Source organism: Mustela putorius, unplaced genomic scaffold, assembly GCF_011764305.1.
Source record: "Mustela putorius furo isolate JIRA1106 unplaced genomic scaffold, ASM1176430v1.1 tig00000228_pilon_pilon_pilon, whole genome shotgun sequence".
NCBI lineage: Eukaryota > Metazoa > Chordata > Mammalia > Carnivora > Mustelidae > Mustela > Mustela putorius.
The window spans coordinates 15500984-15526133 of NW_025421322.1; the positions used below are offsets into that span (position 1 = coordinate 15500984).

Here is a 25150-nt window from a genome sequence, read left to right on the forward strand (position 1 = left end):
AAGGTTTGCATTCTCAGCTCATTAGGTAATTTTGTGTCCGCCCAAAACATGCTCAGTAACAAACTGCCTTACTTACACAAGGACAGATATTTTTAGAAAACATCAAAAACTATTATTCAATAGGGCAAGAACTTTACCATAGCGGCCCTCTACAATTTACGCTTGGAAGTGCTAAGAACCAAACACATGGAACAGGACTTGTAAGTTTGAGGACACCCTCAAACTTAAGTGTGCATAAAAGAATATTCATTTTAATTCAGCACCCTAAATAATTTTTATGCAAGTAGTTCACACTTTTAAGGTATATTGCTAAGGGCATTTGAAAATTTATACCCAGAAACGGATGACTTTAAAGCTGTGTTTATGACATACTAAAACAGGGCAGTTCATCCATTTTCTACCTATGGCATCAAGGCTTCAGAATGAAAAGCTTTTGAAGATTCCTTGCTCTTTATAGTTTTAGATTTTATTCTGTGGTTATTTTGCAAGTCTTTACAAATTATTTTACAATAGAAAATGCTAACATTTACTATATATGTGAAATTTCTCCCTTTTAATTTTTAAAAATTTATTTACAGTATTTTTAACTTCCATTAAAAATATTCAACAAATATTTTTGAGAATCCACAAAAGGTAGAAACCGTTATGTAAGGCCAACAGCTTAATTCTGTAATAAATACATACTTCTGAAAATTGTAATTTATCATATTTTAATTTACTTCATACGGTTATAAACGTTTTCAAAGTGTTTCAAAGAACTTGAAGATTTATGTATTTATTTACTTATTTGAGAGTGTGTGCATGTGAATGGTGAAGGGGCAGAGGAAGCCGGAGGGACTTACGCAGAATCTGTACTGAGTGCAGATTCTGGAAGCAGGTCCGATCCCATGACCCTGAGATCACCTCCCTAAGAACACAACCCTGAAATTGTGAGCTGAGCTGAAACCAAGAGTCAGATGCTTAACAGACTGTGCTACCCAGGCACCCTGAAAAAATGTTAAATCTGGAGTGAATTAAGAGGAGTGAATAGTTAAGATATTCTTTGTTAGGAACTGAAGGGGATCTCTGGGATCAGGGATCTATATGTTGAGTGGAGGTGTTTTGTTTGTACTTTTGATCCCTTCGCATTTATTTTTCTTAAAGTGTACCTTGAATTTTTATTTATTTATTTATTTTTCCTTTTGCATTGCAACCCATGTAATTTGGGCAGGACTGGCTACACCCAGTCTAAGGGGTAACCTTAATCAGTGTAAATAAATCAAAATTTCCCATTCACTGGCTTTAGTGAAGGGCTCGGGGATTAAAATGTAACCCAGTCAGAATCCTTGAGACACCAGGAAGTATCCTTTCCTACAGTGTACAAAAATTTGTCTCCATGCATTTTCTTCCCATTCATTCATTCTATTTCCTAGGAAGCTCTCTGGCCAGTAGGTCTCTCTTGAACTGTTCTCTGTCCTTTAATTATTCCTTCCATAATGTGGTTCCCAGAAATTACACTAGTCTTGTCAATTTTCTCTTGGGGGGGAAAAATCTTACTTTTTGGTAAACTTATTAAATTTATTAATAAGTAAACTTATTACATTTCCTGACCTAAACCCCTTAAAAAAAAAAACTAACTTTTGAACTGTCTTTCTAGATTCCTCTGATGATTGGAAGATATTATAAGCCATTCAAATCCCAGTCCAATATCTCCCATGTTTTTTAGTTTCCATTATATACTATATGGTATTTTTTTAAAGGTGTTCATCACTTTCCATCAGTTATATGGCTGATATATTTTATCTCTTAATCTATACTGAAATCTCCTTTAAGACATTTAATCAGCATTCTTTGAAAAAGTAAAAGCTAATCATATAACATGCTGTAATTAATTCATTAGCATTTGAGCCTTAGAATTTAGCTTTATAAAAAGCTTAATGACTCAGAGTTTGGAAATTTTTTACTCAGAAGTTTCTTAGGAATCCATGTGAGTACTAAACTATTTTAACTATATTTCTTCCGAGTTATTACTGTTATATAGAAAAGCCAATGCATATTTATCTTTTGTTCAGTCAGTTTTATTACCTTTTAAAAGCTTCATTTGATTTCTTTCAATTTTCTAATATGGAATTGTATCAATTGCAAGTAATGATATTCTGCCACTTTCTGTTCAATATCCATATACCTGTCTCATATCTTATGACTTTTCTAAAATAAAAGTTCATAGTAAGGCTTGTAGACATCTTCACTTTTTTTCTGAAGTTCTAAAAGGAAGTTCTCCAGATTTATCCAATTAGTAATACACTCTTTTTTTTTTTTTGAGGTTTTAATTTTTTTTAATTTTTTATAAACATATAATATATTTTTATCCCCAGGGGTACAGGTCTGTGAATTGCCAGGTTTATACACTTCACTAGTCATACACTCTTAACATGACTAAGAATATATTTTGTAAGTTGAGAAGAGATAAATTACATATACAACATATATATAGATAGATGTGAATATATGCTGTATATGTCATTTACTGAGCATTTTTTACATCCTGGGTACTAGTATATAATTACTTTATGTGGGGAATTCTCCTAATAACTCTACAAGAGTATTCTCTTCATCTTATAGGTGAGGAATCTGAGGCCTGTAGAGGTTAAGAAACTTATATGGTGTCCTATGTCTATTAAAAATGAAAGCTAGATTTATACATTAGGCTGTCTGCAAATTTAGTAACCAGATCATCAAAATATAAGACTAATTGCATTTTCTTACATTGTCGTTAGTATACAGAACAGTGCATACCACATATAGTTTGAAACACTAGAATACGGAAGCTTTAAAAATTTCACTTCTGGAGTAGGAAGGTGATAAGGAATAAAATAAAACAAAACAACAACCTGAAGAAGGTGGATGGTTGTAAACAACGAGCTATAATCACTTTAAATAATTTTGTGGATGAGAGCACAATGATTTCAAAATACCAACCTAATGAAAATTGATATAATATAGCCTTACAAACTGACAGACACCCGAACTAAGATGTTATAAGCGAAAGGTGATAACCAATGAAAGTTAAAGAGCAATTACTTGTGGGTCAGGCAACGTGAGGATATAACCTACAGCAAAACAGCATGGTTTAGGTTGTCATAGTTTGAAACTACAACTTATTATCATTGAATTATTTTGTAAAAGGATTCTGTACTAAAAAATAATCTTCAGATTCAAGACGTGCATTCAGAGAGAGAGTGTACTGGCTTGCTAAAAATAGTGTTCTAGTCTATTTGGCCCATACATTCTTTTGTGAAAATTAACAAAATGTCATCTGACTTATAAGTCAGTATCTTGTAAGTATGGTTGAAGACCGTGAGTCCCTAGAGAACTTGTGAAACCTTGGTTTGGAAACAGCAAAGCTGAGGACTGAACTCAATGAGTTCCGGATATGAGCATCCCATGAGGCTCCTATTGAACATCTTTTTCCTGTAATTATAGGAAATGCTTTTGAATTTGTAGTTGACCAGCCTGAATCACATGAACGGCATAAACTTTGCTTCAAAAGAGCAATTAAGTTCAATGAGGTAGGCAATTTCTTATACTTTCTGGTGGGATTGCAATTGACTAAACCTTTCTGGGAAGCAATTTAGAAATATGTATCATCAGGAGCTTCAAACGTTCATGCCCTCTGACTTAGCAATTCCTCTTCTGGGAAATGTGTTTATTCTAACAACATTTGTAAAGGTAAAAAGAAAGTGGGGTTGGAGAGACAATCTGAATGTCCAGGCTTATAGAAATGGTTAAATAAACCTTGGTGATGGAATAAATATTATGCAACTTATTAAAAATCATGATGTTGAGAAATATTTAATAGCATAAGGAAAAACAAAGTTGGCCAAAAAAAGGGGGTAGAAAATAATACATATTTTATGTTTACAATTTCATTAAATCTCACATAAATTACTAGAAAGAAAAAGGCTTAAGTATTTAAGTATCTCTAAATAGTAGAGTCATGGGTGGTTTAAAATAAGCTCTTTCTTTGTGTTTTCTATTTTCTTTTTCCTACAATATAAAATATTTAAAAATAAGTCAAAATACATCTTTTTAAAGACTTAAAAGTATTATTCTTAAAGGTTTCAGAAAACATTCAATGTGATTTAAAGGTAAAGTTACTCTTTTTTAAGTGTACTTTCTTTTTTCAGTTTGTTTAATTAATTATATGGCTTTTTAATACTGTTTGCAAATCAAATTAATAATTATTTATAGTCTTTCCAAAGTTAAATTGTTAAATTTAGATTTCAATGGTGTTTCTGTCTTATTGAGTATAAAGACATTATTTAAAACTTTTTTTTTTAAACAAAGCTTGGAATAATTTATTATCTTGGTTAGATACAAATTTTCCCCAAGGCATCTGCTCATTTGGCTTACATTTCCGCCACGGAACCAGTGACTGAAATCCTCCCCAGCTGTGATTTATGATCTGTTTATATACAATCTGCCAGACCACAGTGCCATAAAGCTTGCAAGATTCTCAGGTAAAAGGAAAGTGAGATAATACAGCTTATCCTCGACTTCCTTATGTTACACTGTTTAAATCTTTGCAAACTACAAAATTGACGTTGGATATAAAAGAATGAGAAGTTATTAAATGAACCCATATCTAGTGTTTTTGGAAATATTATTCTTCCATGCTAGGTTCAAGTTTTTAATAAGTTGTTCGGAGACAAATTTAAAATATGTACATCATACCAACACACTCATAGCTTCTTAAAAACATGAGGATCTTTAATTGAAGAATAAAAAAGCTGATGTGAAAACATAGTTATTTTAAAAGTATGAAAGATCATTTCTAAAAATGTATGAATACCGTTTAAGAAATTAAGAGTAGGCAAAAATGAAACCATGTTTTCTAAGCTACCAAAATTGTTGTGATTAAGATTTCTTGAAAATTTCTTAAACATAGAAATGACTACATAATCCAATACATATAACTATCATTCATCAAAGATGTGCAATACTAGGTGGAAAGGCGAGATTTTGCTGATTATTCTGAGGAATTTTTAATGACCACTTTAACTCTTAGAGAAACTATTTTCAGTATTTTCACTTAGCAATTGATTATCTGGTAATTATGGTACCCATATGTTGCTTATTTAAATAATACATTTTTTTCTTTAATTACTGGTTTGAGAGCTCAAACAACTCATCTACGCACATCTAATATCATTCTATGTTCTACCAGAACATGGCTGCTTTGGCCATATCATCATTTAAATGAATGAGTCAGTTCACTTGAACATAGAGAGATTCAACCAATTAAAATCAAATATAAGCCTTTATTTACCAGAACATCATTGTGAACAAAAAACATATGCCGCTCAGGTAATACTCTACATAGATAAATGATTTTGTGTATGTTACCTTATTTTTCATTAACTATTATTTGGTTACTTCTATCACTGCAACAAATTTTAAAAATGTACTTCTTAAAATATTTCACAGCATTGTATTTCTTGTCTTCTGAGCCATGATCCATGAAATACAGTGAATAGAAAAAAAAATGCTGTTAAAAAGAAAAAAATTGCCTAAAAGAAGTGATGTTACTACAAATATTAGTTAAAATTAACAGAATTTAGTACATGCCATGAACTATGATAAATGTTCTAAATAAATTATTTCTTGTTTCTAGCTAGAAAGCCATTGGGCTGGATTAGTTATTTCCTCCAATAAAGAAATATGAGTAAGTAACTTGACCAAAGTAACCAGCAAGTGAATGGCAGAACTACAACAAAAATGCAGAATAGTCAGAGAAATGGAACACAATAAATAGGTCAAGAAATAATAAAAACTAAAGAAATTTACAGTAAAAAATAGAAATGGGGGGGCAGGGCCTGGGTGGTTCATTCATAAGCATCTGACTTTTGATCTCAGCTCAGGTTCTGATCTCAGGGTCCTGAGTTCAAGCCCCACACTGGGCTTCATGCTGGGCATGCAGCTTTCTTAACAAAAAAGAAAAGAAAATTTTTTTCAGTTCCCTCATCTTAGAGATGAGGAATCTGCTGAGACCCAGAAATGATAAATAACTCATCCAGCTTTCACATAGCTTGTTAACTGATTGATAAAGGTAGCACTTGGTCTGTTAGTCTCTGGAAACATATCTCACCCATTCAAATCCAAGGAAATCTAAGGAATGAGAAAATAAGAAACTGACAGAACATCACACAGTGGGCTGCCTCAGTGCGAAAATGATCCCAGACTATTTTCTATCAAATCTTAGTGATACAAGTTGGGGATTAAAAATATAAAAGGTATATATAGTTGTGTATCCCATTATTTTTTTTTAAAGATTTTATTTATTTATTTGACAGAGAGATTACAAGTAGGCAGAGAGGCAGGCAGAGAGAGAGAGGAGGAAGCAGGCTCCCTGCTGAGCAGAGAGCCCGATGCAGGACTCGATCCCAGGACCCTGAGATCATGACCTGAGCTGAAGGCAGCGGCTTAACCCACTGAGCCACCCAGGCACCCCTGTGTATCCCATTATTATTTCTACAAATAATACTGGTAAAAGATCAATTGATTTTTATAAACATTTTTTTGTACTGAAAAATTTAAATTATCTACTCATGAGAAGTCTAGTTTTATCTATAAAAACCACACCAGCCCCAGCTCCTGAGATTATTTGGAAATAAATTCTAGATATCATGTCATTTCCTAGGTAAATATAAAACACAATTTTACAGCAGAAAAATATGGAGGATGATCATGTTTTAAATGTTATGTAAAAATGGGTGGTGGGGACCTAGAAGAGAATGTCTCACGATAAGCTTTGTAAGTAGGTGAGAACTGTGAATGTGGACTTCATGCTTCAAATAGGAAATCCACAAATGACTACAGCAGAAATCAGCAAAAATGGAGGGCAAACAACCTGGTAAATCTTAGACGAATTTGGTGAATCAGTGAGGGTGATCAGCAGATAGACCTACGAATCCACTGTCTGTGGAACTCAGGGTTTGTTCAATAAAGGATTCTGGTACAGAGTTTCTTCTCAGCGCAATCAATCAACACTGAGTAGAGACAAATTGTTCTGTGGAACAAATACTATTAATAAAACATGCATGTACTTTCTGGGGTGGAGGAGAGTCTATTATCTGAAGAAAATAAGTGGAACCAAATGCTTGTTCATACTAAAAAATATATTTAAAGTAGAGTTTTTGAATTATTATACTTCTTAAAATTAATCAGTGAGAAAAAACAAAACACTGAAAAGATTATTACTAATCTTTTGAGGGGGGAGGGCTCCTACACTTTAAAACATGAGCATGTCTGTATGCACATGTTACTTGTTTTATGTTGATAGTCATCTTATGGATTAGGTTAGAGGGCCGAGGCAATTTTCTCTATTTTTTTTTTTAAAGATTCTATTTATTTATTTGACAGAGGGAGATCACAAGTAGGCAGAGAGGCAGGCAGAGAGAGAGAGAGGAGGAAACAGGCTCCCTGCTGAGCAGAGAGCCCGATGCGGGACCCTGAGACCATGACCTGAGCCGAAGGCAGCGGCTCAACCCACTGAGCCACCCAGGCGCCCCAATTTTCTCTATTTTATAGGAGATTATATCAGAGAAGATAAATGATTTGCCTGAGGTCACAGTGGTGATAAAGCTGGAACCCAAGGGCACCTGGCTGGCTCAGCTGGTAGAGCATGTTTCACGCTGCTCTTGATCATTTGAGGTCATGAGTTCGAGCCCCTGTTGGGCATAGAGATTACTTTAAACAACAAACAGACAAACAAACAAAAATGATAAAAACCTGAAAACCAGTTCATATTGCTACCAAGTTTTTCCTCTGACATCAGAGGATATGTTTTAGGATATATCTAGACACAAACCCTCATTAAACATGAAAGCAAGCTCAGAAGATGATGTTTAAAAAAATAATAATAATTTTAAAGAAAAAAAGGGATGCCTGGGGGGCTCTGTCAGTTAAGTATCTGCTTCAGGCTCAGATCGTGATCACAAGGTGGAGCCCAGAGTCAGGCTCCCTGCTCAGGAGGGAGTCTCCTTCTCTCTTTGTCCCTCCCCCCTGCTCCTGTGTGCTGTCTCTCTCTCACTCTCTCAAATAAATACATAAAATCTCAAAAAAAGAAAAAAGATACAAAGATTAACCCATTAGTTAATTATAAAATATAAAACAAATGTGTTCTTGAGAAATTATAAGCAAAACTAAAATCATACATAACTCTCTATTTCAAATTGATTTACAAAATGCAGGAGCTATTTTAAGAGATTTATTGATGTTTTCTCCCTACACCCACAGAACTTTACGCCTTGCAGCCTTTTCTCATACAGAGTTCCAATTCTAGTCTTTCTACTATACCTTAGGGGAGTGGACGACATGACAGAATAGAAACAATGGTTAGCACCACATCTTTTGTACTTCAAAAATAAAGTATAATCATCAAAATAAAAAATATTTGGAAATATGACTGGCTAGGTAGATGAACTTATTCCTTTGCCGTATTCCTCCTGTGCCACCAACATCCTGGATAGAGCTTTCCTATCCTGGAAAGGAAGAGAGGAGATAGTGCGGACAAACTTGGAAAATGAGTGTCTCCAAAGTGAATGCACACAGTCCTCTCCACACCAAACACCAAGAGGCATCTTTGAGGGAGATAAGGAGGTACTTGGGTCTCTGTTCTTGGGAGAAATTTAGGTCATCATCAACCCTTGACAAAGTCTTGTGCATCTAGGCATTCAGGTGCATCTTGGGAGAATCAGAAGGAGGTACTTGGTAGCCATGATGAAAAGGATGAAGCAGCAGATTCTGTACAGGCACGGATCAAATAGGAATGAGGATTTATCTCAGTAGATACTATAGGACCAAATGCTACATCTTAACCTTTCCCCAGCTCCGCCTTACCTCTTCCCTATTCCCAAACTCTCCATCATTACACTGCTGGCATTTTTTAAACTTTAGATATTTAGATAACACTCTAGATAAGATGGGACATCTCATTTCTTAACCATGTGGATTTGTAACATTTTACATTATATCACACAAAAGCTACACAGAATACTTCACCACAAAATTTACTAAAATATTTGAGCAGGAAATATGGGTCATAGAACATGCTATGGGTTTCTTTTTTTTTTTTTTTTTAAGATTTTATTTTTTTATCAGAGAGAGAGGGAGAGAGAGCGAGTACAGGCGGACAGAATGGCAGGCAGAGGCAGAGGGAGAAGCAGGCTCCCTGCCGAGCAAGGAGCCCAATGCGGGACTCGATCCCAGGACGCTGGGATCATGACCTGAGCTGAAGGCAGCTGCTTAACCAACTGAGCCACCCAGGCGTCCCATGCTATGGGTTTCTAACAGCATTATGCCTCTTGAGAATCTCAGTTTTTATTTTTTTTAAGATTTTATTTAATTAATTAATTAATTAGTTTTTTATTTATTTGACAGAGAGGGAGATCACAAGTAGGCAGAGAGGCAGGCAGAGAGAGAGTGGGGGGAAGCAGCTCCCTGCTGAGCAGAGAGCCTGATGCGGGGCTGGATCCCAGGACCTGGAGATCATGACCTGAACTGAAGGCAGAGGATTAACCCACTGAATCACTCAGGCACCCCGAGAATCTCAGTTTAAACTAGAAATCCTCAACGAAATTGTACAGGCTCACTAATTCCAAACAATCCCAAAACAGGTAATGACACGGATAATAAAAACAATTTTATAACTTCAAAAATTCATCTTCAACTTAACAAATGTTATTTTTATAATATAAACAGTTATGACTTTTTTTTATGAGGTTTACTACTTATAATGCCTATGTCTTAAAGTTTTTTTAATTGGCGGCCAAAGGCAGGTCTGTAAGTTAGAGCAATGACATAATGTGAGTTGCTGTTTGCAAAAATAATCAATTCCAAGAGTTTCCTTAAGAAAATAGGTGTAGCTGGGCGCCTGGGTGGCTCAGTGGGTTAAGCCGCTGCCTTTGGCTCAGGTCATGATCTCAGGGTCCTGGGATCAAGTCCCGAATCAGGCTCTCTGCTCAGTGGGGAGTTTGCTTCCTCCTCTCTCTCTCTGCCTGCCTCTCTGCCTACTTGTGATCTCTCTCTGTCAAATAAATAAATAAAATCTTTAAAAAAAAAAAAAAAGAAAATAGGTGTAGCCTAATTTTATGAATATTAAAATGGGGTTATCAACTGAGTAGGCACTTAGTTGACTGAAACATGAGTATACTAATCTTCTGATTACTAAATATGGTAGATAAAAGTCTGGGAAAAATATAACAATGTGTCATCCTTGTTCAGTGTAAAGGGTTACTTGATTACTTTTTTAGTCCTATCATTCCCATAATCTCTCTCTCTCTTTTTAATGTGCCAAAAGTCATCAGTTCTTCCATTTCAATAACATACAAAATATAACTTCTGACCACAAAGAGCTTACACCTGAATTCAGTATTTTGGGGGCTGTAACTTAAAAAAAAATGCCCAAACAAATATAAAAGAATAAATGTATATACATACACAATCACATGTATGTACACGTGGATGACATCACATTGACATATTAAGTGCTCTGAAAAGGCTTAGAGGAAATAAATCAAAAAGGTTTTTAAACTTCTTTAACCCAAACTTTTTTCAGGTTTTCTGCCTAACCTTCTCCCCAATATATTAATGTTGCCTTCTGATACTTTTGGAAAGTCTGATGTAGTAAATTCTAAAGAAAGAAATTCCTTTCTCTAGTGTAAGGAAGAATATTTCTTCCAGCTTTAGTAGGGCGATATAAATTTCCCATCAATTATATTCATTTGTCTGCGGAGTAAATTCATTCACCAATATGAAGGGTCTTAGGCAAATGTCCAGGACTGATAAGTTTGCTGGATATTCTTTCACAATAAACTGGTAATTGGCATTGTGTTTTATAAATTGTCTCCTCTGGGCTTGGAGAGTGGGAATCAATATGAACCAATCTCCTAAAGTTTGACAACACTGAATTTTGGAACCTGTAAAGCTTATGATCGGAGTTTGGATTAGGCTCATGTTCAGAAATCAGGAGAGACCCGGGCTCCAGGTCTCATTGCCTGTGTGGTATCACTGTCCTTTCTACTTATTTATCTATTTCCATCGTTCCCTGTCTAGACCACTTCTATACAATTTTTCTTAAAGACTTTATTTATTTATGTGACAGACAGAGATCACAAGTAGGCAGAGAGGCAGCCAGAGAGAGAGGAGGAAGCAGGCTCCCCACTGTGCAGAGAGCCCGATGGGGGGCTCGATCCCAGGACCCTGGGATCATGACCTGAGCCGAAGGCGGAGGCTTTAACCCACTGAGCCACCCAGGTGCCCCTCTACTACACATTTTTTATTCATCTCTCATACTCCCTACAATTTCCTCCTTTCTCCCACTGTCTAAACTAGCCTTTTCCTTGTTTCTTACCTGTGCCTCTCAGACAGCCTATCTCCCTGCCAAAATGACAAACCTAAAATATTCACCAAGTTGTTATTTTTCTGCTTAAACAGCTTCAGTAGTTCCTAAAGCATGCGTGATGCATTTTACCGGGGGCTTACCCTTCCCTTATAAAATATTTCAATCTTCACTAATCTCCCTAATCCAAATTGGATCTTTCTGTTTTGGGTTAGTTTGTTTTTGTTAGTTAGTTAGTTACTTACTTTGTTTGCTTTTTTCACTGTTCACCTCTACAGGCAGAATTTGGGGTCACAGTTGTGTGTGTGTGTGTGTGTGTGTGCACACATGTGTGAGTGTGTTTATATATGTTTAAGTATATTCAGTTATATTTACAGGAGGACTCTCAAACTATTTAATCAATATGACACGGGCACAGCGCAGGCAGAATTGATATTAGGCTGTGTATTACTCCTTCAGTTTCTGGGGAAAGGACCAGGAAAAAGTGCTCAGTGGCCAGAGAAATGTAGGATTGTTCAGGAGGCGGGCAACAGCAGGGAAATATTTCAATTCTAACAAGTAAAATGGCTGTGCCAGCATGTACCAGATGAATATTATCCCTAGATTGCCCCACTACAAAAGTAGAGTATATGCTAATGAGACCAATTAAGCATTTCTGTTTCATTGGGCATCAGGTATCCTCAGCCTAGAAAATGTCTCTCTGAAGCAGTGGGAACTCAATAAGCATTTTTGAATTGATTTAAACATGGCATACAAAGCCTTCCATAATCTGGTCTCTGTCTGCTTCTCTGGTTTCAAGCATATTAGTTTCTGAGCGGTGCTCTGCTCTCTAACCAGAGAGAAAAATATGTAGTTCCTTTCAGAAACCATGTACCATATATCTATGCCTTTGCCTGTGTTGTTCTGTCTGCCTGGAATATTGTTCTTCGAGAGACTAACAATTGCACATTCTCCAAGACTCAGGCCACACACTATTTCATCAGGTAAATGCTTCTGACACTGTGACCCCCATCTCCCAAACCTGCCATCAGTCTGCCTTAGGTGTTCCTCTGTTTTTCCTTAGCATCCTCACAAACATCTATTATAGCAGTTTCCATAATCTTTCTTAAATAAACTGTTCCTTTGTCTAATACCTTTCTTATGATCTCCTGAAGGGCAAGAACCATTGTTTATATAACCTGTAAACTCAGATTCTAGCTCAAGGCTGAGTGTGTACACACTGTTTAAATAGATAGTTGATATGATTACAGAATAATTATCACTTATGAGCGATATAAGATAGGTCTCTACCCACAATGTGGTTAGAATTAATAGTAGTGTATTTCTCTGAATTTAGAGATGGTGGAGAAAAGCAAAAGGATAAGAAAAAGGGATAGTAAGTCATTAAATTCCCATACCTCTAAACACTCCAAACATATTAGATTGAAAATTATATTCATTGCACAGATGAATTTTTTCAGACCACCCTGAATTTTAAACACTGTAGAATTTACTGCTTTCAAGAACGTGAACTTTGAGTTCACCACTGTAGTGCCTTTCCTTACTATGTCCGCATCCTGCTCTCATTTAACTCATCTACCATGAAATCAATACTTTTATTTTTACTATCTTTTTAAATACTTTGTTTATTCATTTGAGAGAGAGAAAGAGAGGGGCACAAGTAGGGGGAAGGGCAGAGAGAGAAGGACAATCACAAGGAGACGCTAGGCTGAATGTGGAGCCTGACGCAAGGCTTGATCTCTTGACCCTAAGATCATGACCTGAGCCGAAACCAAGAGTCAGATGCTTAAAAGAGTGAGCCACCCAGCGCCCCCAAATCAACGCTTTTAACTTGGATTTTAATTGGCAACATCTGTTGATATAAAATAAACATCATACCAGGATTAAAAAATACATTATATGCAAGTTTGCTATGGGAAGCGATATGACAGATGAAAACTCTGTAGCTTGTTTTTTCAGTCGATAACAGCTTTTGTGAATTTGGAAAATATTTTAGTTACACGTCTTTTTTGGAGTTTTACCTATTCAGCAAAATTAGCGAGGTTGATATATTAAGAGTTTATATAAACTGTAAGAGAATCCTAGTTAAATTCCTTTAACTCACAGCCTGGAACCACACTTCCATCATGGGTGATGTGCACCACGTATTTGTACACTGACCACAAAATAAACACCATCTATCCTTTCACTTATTTGAAATACAACTTACTGAGTTTTCAAATAAATGAACTGCTTAAAAATTCTGACTATTTTGATGGGTCTAAAACAGAAAAATTAAATCATAAGTCACCAAAACAGAGAAAAAATTCTATTTTAGTTGTAATCAGCATTGGATTGCAGTGTTAAACAAAAGACATCATTATACCATGCTGAAATATCAGTGGGAGAGTGGCAAAAATGATGGGTATTCCATGTTTACAAAAGGCTCTGCCTGTGGCATGCTGTGTGTTTTTGTGAATCATTTATCTTCTAGCTTTCATCTGTCATAGTGTGAGATATTACAAATGTGATTCTGCATGACAGAATAATGAAACACTAAAAAAGACTTTGTTTAATGACTTCTCCATAAGAACTTTTCCAGAAAAAGTTATGAATACATATAGAGAATTGTGCTTTTTTTTTCCTTTTCATTAATTCAAATATTTTCCCATACCGAGTTCTGGAGGGGAGACCATCAATTTTATAGTAAAAGTCTGTAGGTAAAGATTTCTCCTTGTATATGAATATTTGAGTTTACCCAAGGACTTATTTTGTACCTAAGTATAACTATTATAGTAGAGTAGAAAATAATTTTCTAACTTTTCTAGTGCCTGAAAAATGAGAAGTTCCTTCAGAAATACTTATGGAATTTTAACTATAGAGGTGATGAAGGTAAAGATGACGATATTCTGATGCATTAAAAATCAGGAAAGAAAAAGAAAGAAACCTTAAAAAGGAGAATGTAGCATAATGCTATTACACAACTTACTTTACTTTTTCAGGAATATAAAAGATTCAGAATTTATACTAAATTCTTAGTCATTTTTGGAATTAACTAAAATCACATAAATTCATGTAATTCTAAGATCAGACTCTTGAGTTATCAAAAAGTTTGGTAGGACTCTCCTATATTTTACTTCACTAACCACTAATAGCATACTCTTCGATTCAAAAGTAAATTGCATGTGTGTGTGTGTATGTGTGTGTATTTAAATTTTATTTATTTATTAGAGAGAAAAAGAGAGAGAGTGAGCACAAAGCAGAGGGAGCAGCAGGCAGAGGGAGAAGCAGCCACCTCACCAAGCAACTAGCTAGATGTGGGACTCGATCCTAGGACCCTGGGATCATGATTCCAGCTGAAGGCAGACATTTAATCAATTGAGCCACCCACACGTCCTATACATAATTTTATATATATAAAAGTGGGGACGTCCCAGATCATTGAGTCAAAGCTTTTCATCTATTTATTTACTTATTTATTTATTTATTTCACAGAGATCACAAGTAGGTAGAGAGGAAGGCAGAGAGGATTAAGCAGGCTCCCTGCTGAGCAGATCCAGGACCTGGGATCATGACCTGAACTGAAGGCAAAGGCTTTAACCCACTGAGCCATCCAGGTGCCCCAAAACTTTTCATCTTATACATAAAAAAGTGAGGTACAGAAAGCTTAAATAACTTACTCAAGGTCACATGGCCAATTAGAGGTAGATAAAAGACCACAATCCAGAGCTGTGAACTCCCAGTTCAATTTTTTTTTCCCAGTATTCCACAACAATTGTTCAATCTTCTCTTTAGTTTATTATTGTTACCATCACTGACTTATGACTTTGAACTTTAATTCAAAATAAATTTCAGCAATCTGAGGATAACTGGTATTAAATAGCTTGATGGGGCAGCCACTGAACTTATCAACTTGGTAAAATACAACAAAAAATAAAAGTGAATATGGATGGGAAAAATACTGTTATAGTGAAACATCATAATCACTATTTAAACAAATTATTGTAAGTTGTCTAGACTGTGTTTCTGCACAACATTTTTAAAGTTTTCTTCTGAATTATTGAGCATCATTAATCTCCTATAGCTGATTTTTTAAAATTAGAGAAATTTAAAACATCAACAGTGACATCCATTTCATAATGAATTCAAATATACCTCTATCATTTGACAGTTATTTTAAGAAATCAGCTAATAAAATTCTAGAACATACTATACTCATTTTCTTAGAGGCTGAAAGGAAATAATTTTTTTAAGTGGAAAGATAATATAATGGCAATAGGAAGTTATATACATCAATATATTTAAGATATGATATTATGCAACTTATAAATTGTAGCTTTATAAATTACACCTTGTATTAAAGGGACCAAGGGCACGTTTTGATATCTGACTGCTGACAGATTTCAACCCCCACTGCTTCTCTTCATCCTCAGCCACATATCTGAGCAAGCTGATTAGAATGCCTGAGTTCTCCTTCCTTTGGCAATAGAGGAAGTTGAGCCCACTTAAGCACTGACATGAACACAGGAACCCTCACACCACTACCAACTTATTTGGATAGAATTTCAAAGCTTCTCTCCCTTCTCCGCTGTCTCATGCCACTTTGGACCTGTTTGGGAGCCTGCTCTTTTCTTCCCAGAAAGCCTCATTATGTGACTAATTAAAAATGTTCCTGTTCCCGTATTGTTTGTGTGGTGTCCTCCATTTCAAAATCCAAACCAAGAGTAGAGTAAGCTCGACAACAGATGTAGTGAGGAGGTGTCCAGGTGATGAGAAACAGGACTGAGCATCTTTTTTGCTTTGCTTTAGTAACTGGCTCTTTTATCTGCTAGCAATCTTGCATTTTCAGCTGTGCTGCTTTGTGTTGTATTTGCTGAGTTCTATAGAGTTTTTATCATAGATTTAATCAACCTACATAAGAAATTTTTGACATTTAGTAACACGAGTTACTAAAAGTTTACTCCTTAAAGTTACCACAATACCACAGTACCACCCTTGGGTTGTGTCAAGCATGATCCTTTCTGTATGCCTCATGTGGAATTGTATGTCTTGATTACAGCATAAGCTGTGACTAGTGCAAAGTTCAGAGGAATAGTTTTATGCTATGACTGTTGGTTTTGTGTCTCAGCCATGCATTGGTCCTTCTTCCATAGGATTGTCAGGAAAAGTTCTGACACCATGTACAATATATCGGACTTTTGGGTGGCCAGTTGTCTGGAAGAACAGTTATCATGTAGCACGCTGAGGTCTACACTCCTAGAAGTAGTTGGCTCACAAAGATTCCATGAAAATGCTTTTGCTATTACTGATGCCCAGGTTTCTCTGTAAGATGCTGATCCCTAGTCTTATAGGGAAACAAACAAACAAACAAACAAACACACACTTATGGCATCTATGTGGGAAAATTAAAGACTTAATTAAAACTCTATTTAATTCTGGATCCTTAAATCCTATAAGGAAACAATTGTTAAACAGAAGCCCCTAGCCCTCATGTTATAGATCTGACACTTTCTAGACAAAGGATTTTACGAATATAAGAGGAGATTCCCCCTCCTCCAAACTATATTTTGTTAACAACTAAACAAACAAAGTAAATACAAGGTGAGGAAGAAACAAAAAAATGAAAAAGAGATCCACAATTTGACCCAATTAGAAATCCAAAATTTAATACAAGACTTTTTAAAGTGAAAATATAAAATGTTTCTAATTATCTTTTGTGCCTCTACAACATAGATTTTGAATAACTTTAATATCTGCCTGAGATGTACCAACTGGCAAACCTTCATGGCCTTATATCATTATGGAGGCTCAAATTATAGTTATTCCTGGGGATTTCAATAAGTTTAGAGCTAATGAACTTAGGCACACCCTATAATATAAAGGAGCTATGAAATATAAAATAGTGAACAAAGAAGTATGCCTTATCTTAATCATCAGAATTATGGCCCTGTCTAAATATCCCAGAGCGGGCATGGAAACTCCAAACAAAAATGTACTAAGTTAAATTATGTCTTTGGCATTTACTGAAAGTTTGACAAATTGAGACACCATGGACATTTTTCCATAATTAAAATGGTTAATATGGCTCAATAGAAGTTCAAACAAAGTTTTCAAAGATTGAAACACACTACAAGACTTATTTAGAGAAGGGCTGTTCATCTGATTCCACCTCTGAGGGCTCCATAATTACTATTATTCAAATTACTGGCTCCATCTAATCACCAGCTGGTAAATATTTTGCTATTATTTATTTGGCTCATATGTTGCTTAATACCAATTTCCACAGACTCTCAGTTACAGTTTTCTTTCAGCTATGATGGTGTATAACACTTTTTGCCTTCAACTTTGAAGGGACATCTCTACCTGACTACCCATGAGGTCTTCAATAGCTTGGCCAATGCACATACCTTTGTAGGCAAAATTATAAGTGTGCCCAAGTTTATTGAGGAGCAGAGGTAATGATATCCTACTGATGACATCTTCCTTCATGGAGATGCATTTGCCACAATCATTTAAGACATACAAATATGAGGAGCTCACAAAAAGGGAAGTTTTCATTTTCCCACACATAACAGAGGGCCCTATCACCTCAATTAAAATCCTACAAATGACTTGGTCAGCCAGAAGTCACTCCATTCCTGACACCATTAGAAATAAACTTTTTTAAAAGATTTTATTTTTATGTAATCTCTACACCCAGTGTGGGGCTTGAACCCACAGCTCTGAAATCAAGGGTCACACTTTCCACCAACTGAGCCAGCCAGGTGTCTCAAGAAAGAGATATTGACCTTCATGGCACCATACTGTTGAAACCTGCTAAACAATCTTCTAGAAATTTTTGGATTTTAAGGCAATATATTCTAAATTTATAATTTCACTTAAGCCCATGAATGCTGTGACTAGTAAACCGGTCTACCTTGAATGGGGCCATCTAAAAAAAATGTCTCTAGACTATTTCAAAATTGAAATACAACAGGTGCCATTCCTCAGAGATTCTGTTACTCTAGTGACTTTACCAACATCCTTTCATAACTCTTGGAGTCTCTGGACCACCCACGATAGCCAGAAGTTGCCCTTGAACTTCTGGTACAAGAAGATTCCCCTCTAAACTCCATGTCATATGCCATTACAGTAGCAATGCTGCATACTGGAATCTCTTGGAAACAGAGGCTCTTGAAGTTTCTGCATCTATAGCTCTGTACATTCAGCTGCCCATTGTGCCTTGGGTTAAGGAAGTGTACCCTGCAAGTTCGGTATGGTCACTAAGCCCTCCTTGCTTAAAAGAGAAATGATAGCTACATAATTGAGCTAAACATAGACCTTATTGCCTACCCTACCTGCATGAAGATGTGGCTTTTCTGGTTTTTAGTTCCTTACCAGATGCCATGCTTTTGCAGAGATTCCTCTTCTGAACCTCTTAGCTACCTAAGTAACCTTTTGGGATCAAACTGAGTGAAAAACAAAGGGAATCTGTACACCTTACAAACAGTAAAACCAAGATCATTGACATTATTGAACACCCTGGAAAGCTGATGTTTTTAATACTTTAACCAACACACCCTGATAAAAGACTCAACGATCAGTACAACTGCCCAAACTTTGGACATTCTTATACTAGATGCCCTGGTCAATGAACGGCCCCAGCTGAATGTGTTTTAGACCCTTGGACCACTGTCAATTGTCTGAACATGTGGTCCAAGGTTGCCCCTTACAGAGTGAAAATTTCTGGGAATCTTATCTCAGACATATTCCAAATACAAATCAGTGCAACACCTATCTCTACCTATAATAAGGCCACAGTATTAAGGCTTCATCAAGACACTCCTTAGCCTTTTCGGAGTTCTAGTTGTTATTGAGTGATCAACACAATCATTTCACTTCTCACAATTCAAAATGCTGAGTCCTGCAACAAGACATTCAATGGAAATTTTGTTTCCCTTTCCTATCTCTGAATGCAAGCCATATAAATTGACACTGTGGCTTAGACAAGTTAAAATATGATACATTTCAATTATCAGTCAAACACCAAGAGTGAATTGTGATAAGTCTGATCCATTTCTGAAGCTTAATTATTGGCAAGTTTCAAGTCATACTCCTTCCCTATCTGGGGCAAGCTAATAAGAAACCTGGGGTATTCTCTTCTTCAGAAAAAATGGGAATTTCAAACTGCATAAACTCTGGCCAGTGTGTAGGAACTTTCACTTCAGCACGACAATAAAGCCCAAAGCCAGTTAGCTTTGTTTCCTTAAGCAGTTCTGGATCTGACTGAATTCAGTTTTGGATTGTGCCCTGCTCTTCCCAGAAAGTCTCATTATATGAGTAATATATCTTTTCATACTTTTTAGTGCATGTGTGGTGTCATAAGTCTTGATATCCAAACCAGATTTGGATGGGGGATCCTGGTCTAGCTGGTAACCAAACACAGCTTCATCTAATTATATAAATAGTACCCAAAGAATTGAATTATATAAATATAGATACATATAATAATGACACTTTCCTTCCTCTAAAATGTTGGGCTTAAAAATAAGTGTTTCCTTCCTTATAGGCACAAAATTAACATACACATTTCTTCATATTGACATTATAGAACCATTCATTTTTAAAAAGAGAGAACGCTTTTCAACTGTTCTATATCTAACATAATAATGATAAATAGTAAATATACATTCTGAATAAACACACATTTTGTGAACATTTGTCATTGTTAGATAAGTAAATTCAATATTTACAAAACAGTAATCATTGATTTTGATGCACTGTTAAAAAATGAAGTGTCATAGAGTTTAAAAGTAGAATATAAAAAACCTTTATTGACTGGAAGAGTTCATTCATTACTGAAAACTTCACACCAGGAAAAACAGAATGCCAATGACATGATTTACTGACCTAATGAGCATACAAAAATAATCTCAAAACAATTTGTCACTACAATTTGGGGAAAATTAGTGGCAATAAATTACTGAATTAAGTATAAAGCTAGGTAATGACAACATAAATTATGTAAGGGATGCTGAGTAAAATAGATCATTGAAAACCACCGAGATATAAGATCAAAAGACAAATGGTCAGGTATGTGTCTGAGTTTTAAAGGAGAATATACACAAGAGTAAAAGAATGTCTACTAGTTTTAACACACAAGATGACAATAGTTAACTTTCTACCTGCGGTTCAAAACTACAGTAGTCCATACTAAAAAGTACAGATACCCACAAGAATAAAAAAAAATACTATATGGGTATATCTATCTATCTTATCTATCTATCTCCATATAGCGGGTGATATAGATGTACATGTGTGCACATCTTAGTTTCAATCTACTGTTTTTGCTTTTTTCTTTCTAAATTCTAAGAAGACTTAAATTTTTAAGTGCTACATTTTATAGACCAACAGTAAAAACAGTATTGTGAAAAATAGGGTATGCAAAATAAATTGTATTTAACAATCATTATGTAAATACCTAAATCTGTAAGATGGAAAAGAAATACTAAATTTAATGAATATAATAAGAATTAATGAAATATTCTTTATCTAATCATTATCAGTGCTTATACTATAATATTATGGTAAAGTCTGAGAAAAAAGCAAACCAAAGAACCCCACAGCTATCACCCATATTGTAGGCAACATCAAAGGAAAAAATGTTTCTAAATTAACGTTGAGGAAAAATACTACAACGAAAAATAGGAAAAATAATGGTTGTGAATAAGAAACAAATATAAAATATGTGAAAGTAGGAGAAAAATTCAACATGATGTCAATGATTTAAAACAAAACAAAAACTCCCTCCAGCAATACACAAAAGATTTTAGTAACTGTCTGTGCCCCTTGTACAGAGTAGACCAGTCTGACAAGTTCGTGTGATTTAGGAATTCATTACTTTGAAACCTATGCAAGCAGAATGCACTGATAGCACAAGATAAAGAGCGGACAGACTGACTGGGAAAATGAAGAAGAAAAACCTGACAAAAGTTTTCAGGCATACTTTTAAGTTTCTACATTTGGAAGCTAGTCTTGGGGGCAGAGTTAGCTTTGCACCTTAATAAATATACATTCAAGGTGGGCCTTTTAGGAGGTGAAACTGTCTGGGATGCCAAACAGAAAATTAAGTCACCACAGACTAGATATACTCAAGGTGATTTGCACGTTGGAATTCTCCAAGAAATCTAAATGTCAGTTTGCATTCTACAGAGCTAATATTTATTACATGCATCAGAGAGTAATTTTTTTAAGGTTTTCTACATAAAAACTGTGGTAATATAGTCCATCCTCTGTAGTGAGTTGAGTAATGTTGTTCCCCCAAAGCCCAACATCTGCCAAATTTGTATCTACCCAAGAGCTCAGAAAGTCATTGTATTTGGAAATAGAGTCTTTGTAGAATTAAATATTAATATGAAATCATATTGGATTAGGGTGTGCCCTAAATCCAAAACAGGTGTCATTATAAGGAAAGAGGACAAAGATACATGCAGAAACAGAAGAGACACACACACAAGGCAAAGGTCTTGTGAAGACAGAGTCAGAAATCAGAGTGATGCAGCTATAAGCCACAGAAGGTCAAGGGTTGTTGAAAGCCACCAGGAGCTCTGAAGAAGTAAAGAAAGATTCTCCCCTAGGGCTTTCAGAGGGAGTGTGGCACTACAGATAACTTGATTTCAGAGATCTAGCCTCCAGAACTGAGAGAATAAATGTCTATGGTTTAGTCACTGAGTTTGTGATTTTGTTATGGCAGCCTTCTGCCACTAATACATTCTCTTTTATACATAATCCTGGGTTGTGAGGAATGGGTGACAGAAGGGAAGTGAGGTTGGAAACCTGGAAAGGGATGATCATTTCAAAAAGTAATATTCTTTGTGAAACTAATTTAGGTTTTATGTTATTAGTTATGAATCATTTCTTCTGAATTATAAAGAGGTCCTTCAGTATTTTTTTTAAATCCCGTCTCCTTAAATTACTTCATGCATCTTGGTTTAACAATTAGTCTATCTAAAATATTTAATTTTGTCCTTCTATTGTGTTTTTCTCTTGGGCTTTCTATAAAATAAGAACTCCATTAATTTTCATCCTAAGAGAAAACAAACACAGACATTAGCCTCTGACTTGTACCCTACCTTACTGCTGACCTAGCTCCTTCTGTTTTTTCTTAGCCAGAATTGTTAAAATAGAAGTCCACAACATTTATTCTCCAATTTCTATAATTCTACCCTCTCTATAACTTGATTTTGGCTGCTATGTTCTAGGTAAAAATACATATTAACAAAAATATTTTTCCTCTAACAGTGTCAATAGTTGTCCCACATTCTAAAGCATCTTATCTATATCAAATTCAAAATTGAAAATATGCTTTGCATGTTTTGGTACTTCAGAATAATGTATTGCATGAAGACTTAAACAATCAAACCATAAAAGGGAAACAACTATAATTAAAAATTGAAAAATGAAGGAAAAATAAAACATATTTTTTTAATAAAAAGGTAGTATAGTTTTTAATCACCAAATCCAAATGAAATAGCTTAATTGTTAACATGAATAAATGTTATTCAATGATCCAGAATTATTCTAGTTCTACATATATAGAACAACCATAATCCTGCAGAATGAATATCACCAAACTGACCCTAATATCGGAAGTTCAATGAAATCCAGTGATGCTCGTGAAGGCATTAGGAATTGGCAATTTTCTTATCCAAAAATACTTAAAGATAGGAATTGACTGACAGATAAATATTCATTCAATCAATCAGTAAAGTAGGGTCATATTATGTTCACATTTACCTGATATGAATTCAATTCTACATTGGGCAAAAATAAATAAATGAAAACAATTTGGTAGCGCATGACCTATAAAAAATCAAGGTAGCTCATCTGGCATTATCTAAAGACACTGTTACCTGTTCTGACATTAGAGTAAAAATGTTCTGTTAGAATTATTCAGAGACTATCTGGCCTATGCAAAACTAGGTAGATGATCATCATGGGTGAGTTAAGGGATTTTATGTGTGCTGTTGATTACATGTGATTTTCTCCTTATTTAACAACTGTAGAACATTAAACTTCATAAAAAATGAAATTTCAATGAATGAATTGAGCGTATTTGACATATATTATGCTAAATGATTAAAAGTAAAATTCTAGGTGTGTCAGCATATAAAAGATACAGAATAAGATTATAATTTGAGATAAGTGACAAAAAAAAGTGAAAAATAATATATTAGGAAGTGATACCAAAAAGTCATAAAACAGTGGCAACAGAGCGAAATTATGAGAATGAAAGGAAGAAGAAGCAAAGTAGAAATGTGTGCTACTCTTGAGACCCTAATAAATCCATTAATTCAGGTTATTTTATTTTTGGTAAGTGGCAGTAGAGTGTCTTCAAATGTGAACATAAATGTGTGTGCAACTGTATCTCTGTGTGTATTGACTGATTCATGTGTTATTTTGCCAATCACTTATACATATCGTATCATTTAATTATAAACTAACCCTATGAGGTAGACATTTATCACCTCTACTTCAGAGATGAGAAAAGTAAAATTCAGGGCAATGATGTGACTTAATAATGAGAAAGAGTAATGAATTGTGCTTTGAATCCAGAAATCTGACTCCAGATTTGTCATATCTAACCTCGTAATGAGCATGAACTATGTGAGATATATTTTATATATGGAATTTCATTCACTCTTTCCAACAACTCTGCTCTGCAGACATAATTAGCTCCATTTCAGAAATAAAGAAACTGAGTCTCATAGAGCATATGTAACTTGTCCAAAGACAGATAGCTATAAGATGTGACATGCTGAAATTAAAATCCAAGTTTGTCTGACTTCATAAGTAGTTTGAAAAACAGAATGATGCAACATTTGTAAAAATAAAATCAGTTTTACTAATAAGTCAAAGTACATTTGATTTCATCCACAAATACTCTAAGATGTATTTAAAAATTAATATTAAAACAACTGAGTATTATTTGCATTATTTTTTACATTAAGATGATTACATTTAATTTACATTATGTTACTACGATAGAGTCCATTCTGTAGAAACTCCTTACTTTTATTTTAATCCATACTTTTTCCTTCCCTTTTTGAACACACATAGGCCACTGTAATATATTTCTGTGACCAGCCTGTCTATATGTCAGGAAAGGAAATGTCTGATTTTTCTTTCTCATTTTTTTGGCTACATGATATCCAAAGAATAGATTTAATAAAAAAAATTGACAGCTTATAAAGACAACTGAGCTAACCATTCAACCTTCCTGACCATCATTGCTAGGGTTCTGTCAGCAACCATGCATGGCTGGCATTGGGGGGTCTATAAACTCTTCTAGCGAGGAAAGGACTATTTTGGGGGCACCAAAGGCAAAATAATAATAAAAACAATTAAGTAGACAATGCTTATCTTTCTAAGTAGACAATGCTTCTCTTCCTAAACTGTCATTCTCAAAAAGCTCAACTCTGATTTAACCAATCAATATGCTAGGACAAAGAGATATTTTGTAAAGAGACACCATGCTAATGTTGGCATTACTGTTCTATATCAAGGTTAAACACAAGGTTCAGTACTTCACTTCTGATGACAATGTTCTCTCCGTTGAAGATCTTGGGCTTGTTTCAGAAGAGAGAGGAGGAGGATATACAGGTAATATCAGGTTATAAGAAATTGGACTGGAAGCATCAGCTTATTTCATATATCAGCAGAAACATTAAGTCAAGATGTGATCCAAAAATCCTGATATGATAAAATCCATGTCCTTCTGCTAAAACCCTTTGTCATTCAGACCGAGACATT

General features: G+C 35.0%; 1 protein-coding gene across 1 annotated transcript in view; it reads right to left on the bottom strand.

Moving 5' to 3' along the window:
- CSMD3 (CUB and Sushi multiple domains 3) overlaps positions 1-25150 on the bottom strand; it is a 1237422-nt gene that overhangs the window by 216375 nt on the left and 995897 nt on the right. The window lies entirely within an intron of this gene.